The 5,149-nt window shown below is 40.8% G+C and overlaps 1 long non-coding RNA gene across 1 annotated transcript; it reads right to left on the bottom strand.

Moving 5' to 3' along the window:
- Positions 1 to 787: 787 nt before the first annotated feature.
- On the bottom strand, positions 788 to 4,305 carry LOC148735109 (uncharacterized). Its single transcript, XR_015999036.1, has 2 exons — positions 1,401 to 4,305; positions 788 to 917 (listed from the first exon to the last, which is right to left on the bottom strand). It is a non-coding gene; the product is annotated as an uncharacterized LOC148735109 (long non-coding RNA).
- Between the last annotated feature and the right edge of the window lie 844 nt (positions 4,306 to 5,149).

Below are 5,149 nucleotides of genomic sequence, written 5' to 3'. Positions count from 1 at the left end.
GCGCGGGCCTGTAGCCCGGAGTAAGCACCCCTTATGGGCGAGGTTTAACAAGTTTTATTATATACAAAGGTTCAGGGGGGAGCAAGAGAAGGGAAGAAGACGGGTTTACCAGCGTCGACCGAACAAAATGCGTTTTTGAAAGACCAAAAATTCCTTAAGGTATCAGTGTCGCTACTAAGAGTTCTGAGTTGGACATCTTTCCTAATTAAGTCGATAATCGCGTTGGAGCTCAAAAGAGAACCTTCGAAGGTAGCTTTATTTCTGGTAAGCCAACACCAATATATGATGGTTGCCTTGAGAAAGTTAGATAAGGATATACCGGTGGTAGATTGGTCTAGGGAAAAGAGGTAATAGATAGATGTAGGGGAGATAGAGAAGGGGGAGTCGAGTAGAACACAGAAAAGGGGGGAGAAATGGTCCCAGACTTTCACAACTCTGGGACATCCCAAGAAGCAGTGTTCAATAGTTTCTGTTTTGCCGCAGATCGCGCATTTGTCATTATTGATGTATCCCCAAGACTTTAGGGGACATCTTACGCGGACCATTCTATGGATCAATTGGGACCTTAAGATTTGAGGACGGCGTCTTCTTCTAGGACTTCACGGCATATAAAGACCTGGGGCGAGAACGCTGTTCTTTGCGCGGGAATTTAGACTGAAGAAAAGGTAAACACGACGCGAACCATTTCCAGCCCCTGGTCGAGAATAGCGTCCGTCAGGAAAGCGCGGGTCGAGAGGAAATCATTAATGAGAATGAATTTCTGTTGTTGTATGATGTTAACAAGTCGAAAAATCCACAGTATCTTTACTGGAATTATGAAAGATTTACATTGCAAGATAAAAGTGAGGCTGAGTGTAATACAGATTTTCGCTTCGAAAAATACGACATCCCTCTCTTGGTTGATGTTCTTGGCTTACCTGACGAAATATAATTAAAATCCTGAACTTAGCTGGTCTCTGATAAAGTATAAAAAAACTTAATGTAATGGAGGCTTTCGAAATGAGTATTCTTTGTAGTGTGATGAAAGTTGCATGGATAATAAATATGACAGTCTTAATTACGTGAGACTCAAATCACTTTAAAGGTAAGCCGAGGAAACAAGCATCTTCGATATATCTATTCCCAAGCCGCGGAAACGGCATAAGAGTAACCAGTAAATTACCAATTCATGAATAAATCGGTAAAGCATGGCAAACAGGAGGAAAATTTATGGAGACTTCAAAAGAAAGATTGCAGCGCTCGAAAACTTTTAGCTCGCTGTAGAAACTGCGAGTTTGACTTCTGATCATAACTACACTCTACTTACATCAGCCGACCTTTCACATGACATGATAAATTGATGCTCAACATGATAAATTTTTCCATTCTGTTAATAAGGAAAACATTTGGAGTCTACTTACTCGGAACTGGAATCCATCGTCTATCTAGGAAAAAACAAGCACTGCTAACAACAGGTTATACAAAAGAACAGCAAAAATGGCGAAAGAAATGAATAATTTGAGCTCCAAAGCCAAACACATACTCACCGTTTGTGCATGACGCGAAATTTTAAAAATGGCGTACTCACCCCATGTGACTAGCGACTAAATACAGGAATGGCTCCGACCTGTAATTGGATGATAAAAATAGTAAAAGTTAATAAGTTATATCTTAACTCCTTGCACGTGAGTATTTCCTTTTTTCAGGTATAATAGAGTTGTTAAAAATTGCCAAGCGAAATTAAAGTAATCCGCGACTTTCTTCCTTTCGGTGTTGTGCAAAAATAGACGAGGAGCCCGATGAATGGATTTGTCTTTCATGTGAACAATTTTCCCAGAAAGTCAATGTGGAAAGAGTACCATATAACCCCATACATTAATTATGCATTCCACTTCTTTGTCTTTCACGACAAAACTTTAAAAACAAAGTCCACTAGTCTGAATGCATTATTAATATATGGGGTGATATGGTACTCTTGCCAGTCAATGTTCCACGAAGAAAACTCCCTCGATTGCGGCCAAGCCATATTTCTCCAGCAGAGCATACTGTAAATTAAAAATATCGGTCGGAGCGTCACATAACATTACGTGATTTTCGAAACGTGACTTGCAGTTGCTGCATTAAACTTTAGACATCACATGGCCCTGTATTAATTTATGAGGGCTCCATTCACAAGAATTGTGAACTTAAGAACTTAAGAAGAACTTAATAAAAAGCTCTTTCGATTTTATTTCAGTTTAAAATTTATTTCGCCAAAAAGAAAAAAAAAGAAAATTAATAAACGCATGAGTCGGAGCCATTCCTGCCAGCGGTGAAATACAGGAATGGCTTCAGTCTCTAGTCGTCTACCTGAACTGAGTCTGCACTGACTAAATGAGTTTAGTCAGCGGAACGGGTCAGCAGATGACTTAGTCCTCTCCGGAATATCGCTGAACTAGATAGGTCTATCCTTCGTTATGTAAGTAATCATCTCTTGTTTGACACATCCGAGTTTTCAGTTCCATTGATATTTCCCTGTTCCGCTCGGAGACACACGGTTAAACAATACTCACGTGCAAGGAGTTAAGATGATGTAACTTAATAACTTTTACAAACTTTTACTATTTTTATCATCCAATTACAGGTCAGAGCCATTCCTGTATTTAGTCGCTAGTCCACATGTGAAACACTGTCTCATTCACGCAAAGACATGCGCAATGTCATTTTTAGGCGAGACTTGCGCCACACCCAGGCCCAACGATTGATGGGGCGGTCCACAGCAGACGCCCAAAAACTGGAGCACCGGGGTGCAACCCAGACGGGGTCAAGCAACAAAAGATATAAATTCTTACTGGTAAGTAAATCAAGTAAGGCACCAGTTTTCTGATGCAAGGTACGGAAGTTATCTAGACAAAGCCGGTAGTAATTGGAAGGAAGGAAGGAAGGAAGGATGGAAGAGGGACCAGAGTTAGTGGCAAAAGAAAAACGGGGATCTAGAATAGTTAACTTATGTCCTAAAAAATACCGAGCCAGGTAATGCCATTTGGATGCGCCAAAGTCATCTCTTAAGGAGGCTGGATATAGTTTCTTTGGCGCGCGCAGCTGGGTTCTAATTTACCCGAGACTTTTAAAAGTTGCAAAAAAAAAAATTAAACACCAACAAACAAACATGGCCGCCGCGCTTAGGTCAGAATCTTTTTTTCATCTGCTTAGTAGACTATTTTTTACGCCTCTAGGCAGGCTGCCTTCACTTTCTTCTAACTTTAATAGTAGAGTGTTTCAAAAACGGAAAGCTACAACACTCTCAAGCGACCAAAATACGCGTGAATCCGGCCGCAAACACGATCGCGATCTTCGGAGCTATTTTCCCATATCGTGGCCGGTTTCCGGAACACTGAATAGGTGCTACCTACATGCAAATATCAGCAGCTACGCTTCACGTGTAAACAACTCACTGTCAAAACTGTGAATGGTGAGAGAACTTTGCTCAAAGAGAATGTTCCGGTACACTCCTGAGCGAATGTCTTCAATCTTTTACCACTTTCCTTTCCAGCACTACGCATTGTCACACCGTTTTAATTGGCCATAATTCTTCTGTGTTCGACACTCCTACACTCCGACGATGTGCTAGAAATTCATATAAAGAAAAATTATCGTCGAAGAAAGTGTTTTTCGCCGATAGCCTTACACTCATCAAAACACTCGCTAAAGGTAGTAACGCTCTTCTCAATCCTGACGGAAAACCATGTAAAAGCAATCTCCCTTCTGTGTATCAGGCTGTTTTTTTTTTTTTATGAAGATTTCAACGCACACGATACTTTGGAAGATGTACGTGCCCTCCACTGTGTCCTCTTTCAATCCCCGTTGCAGCTAACAAGCACTGATATTGTAAACAACAGCATGTGAAATCCGCCTCCTTTGCTTTCGTGGACATGGACTTTCTTGACGGACGCCACGAACACATGTAAACTTTCAAAGACAAGCTCTATTCACAGGGCGATAACGGGCTCCTCGTCAAAGAAAACATTATTCAGAAAATTGCAGAAAGCGGTCTGTGTTACGATGACTTAAAAGATCTTTACAACAACGGTGGGAAGGAAGCACTGGTCTCCATTCTTAGCAAATCGCCAACCACATCGCGTCGATCAGCTCCAAGAGCAACAAAACATCCTGACACTTTGCACAAAATAATCCAGCGCTTTGAAGGCAAATAGAGCAGCAGCCATTTCCAGGTGCAATCCACCCAGAAGGTGAACCTCTCTTAGCAAAATAAAGCTCTTTAGAAGAGCGCGAAGGACGTTCGGCGAAGAAGACGTCCAAAACCTTGTGGCGTCCGTGGCAAGTGTCGTGGCGTGACACAAATGTTGCGCATGCGCAATTGCCTATCTTGTCGAGTCGAAATTTTCGGAAATTTGAAACTTTACACTTACGTAATTCCGTTTCCGCTCGGTGAATTTTTTTTATTTTTTGCACGTTAACTTTGAACGGCTTTGAGCGTGTTTTACAAAAATTCGAAAAAATTCTGTCAGAGGGAAAAAAGTTAACGATGAATTCTAAAAAAAGGCCTCTTTTCCTTAAACTTTTTGACAGAATTTTTTTAAACTTAACAGTGAAGTAGACCAAGACAGTCAAAGGACGCATGCAAAATCTAAAATACATTAACCGTCCAGTTTTTAAGAAAATTCAAGTCAAGTCTAACTTTGGACCCAGTATTGCAAGCCAGCAACGTTGCCTTGGCAACGAATTTTTCAATATATTTACAACAAACTGATTCTTCAATAATATCTTTATTTCAGGGGAAAATGTGATCGCGATTCGTTAAAGCTAAGCTTCATAATTTTAGTTTAAATATCTTACATCAGAAAAGTGAAAAACTATATCCAGCCTCCTTAAACTGGCAAAAAACAGAAAGGCGCAGGCTAGCGCACTTAGCTTTAAAATTAACGACGGTGAGGCTCCCAGAGGATGGGGGCGCACAACAGCGATCGCAACTAACATTTTCCATTTTTCCTTTCCAGATAAAAGGCCAAATGATCGATTTAAATCTATCGTGCACCCAACGGGGTTGGGGATGACTTTAGCAACGTGCCATTAACGGCTTGCGCCTAAAGTATTTACAATTAAGGTCCAACCGATAAAAGAAAGATCTCTTCGTTTCCAAAGATTTAGAACCGAATTTAGTTTGTCTAAT

The sequence above is a fragment of the Stylophora pistillata genome, chromosome 3 (assembly GCF_964205215.1).
Source record: "Stylophora pistillata chromosome 3, jaStyPist1.2, whole genome shotgun sequence".
Taxonomy (NCBI): Eukaryota; Metazoa; Cnidaria; class Anthozoa; order Scleractinia; family Pocilloporidae; genus Stylophora; species Stylophora pistillata.
This window is presented reverse-complemented; position numbering and strand designations above follow the sequence as displayed.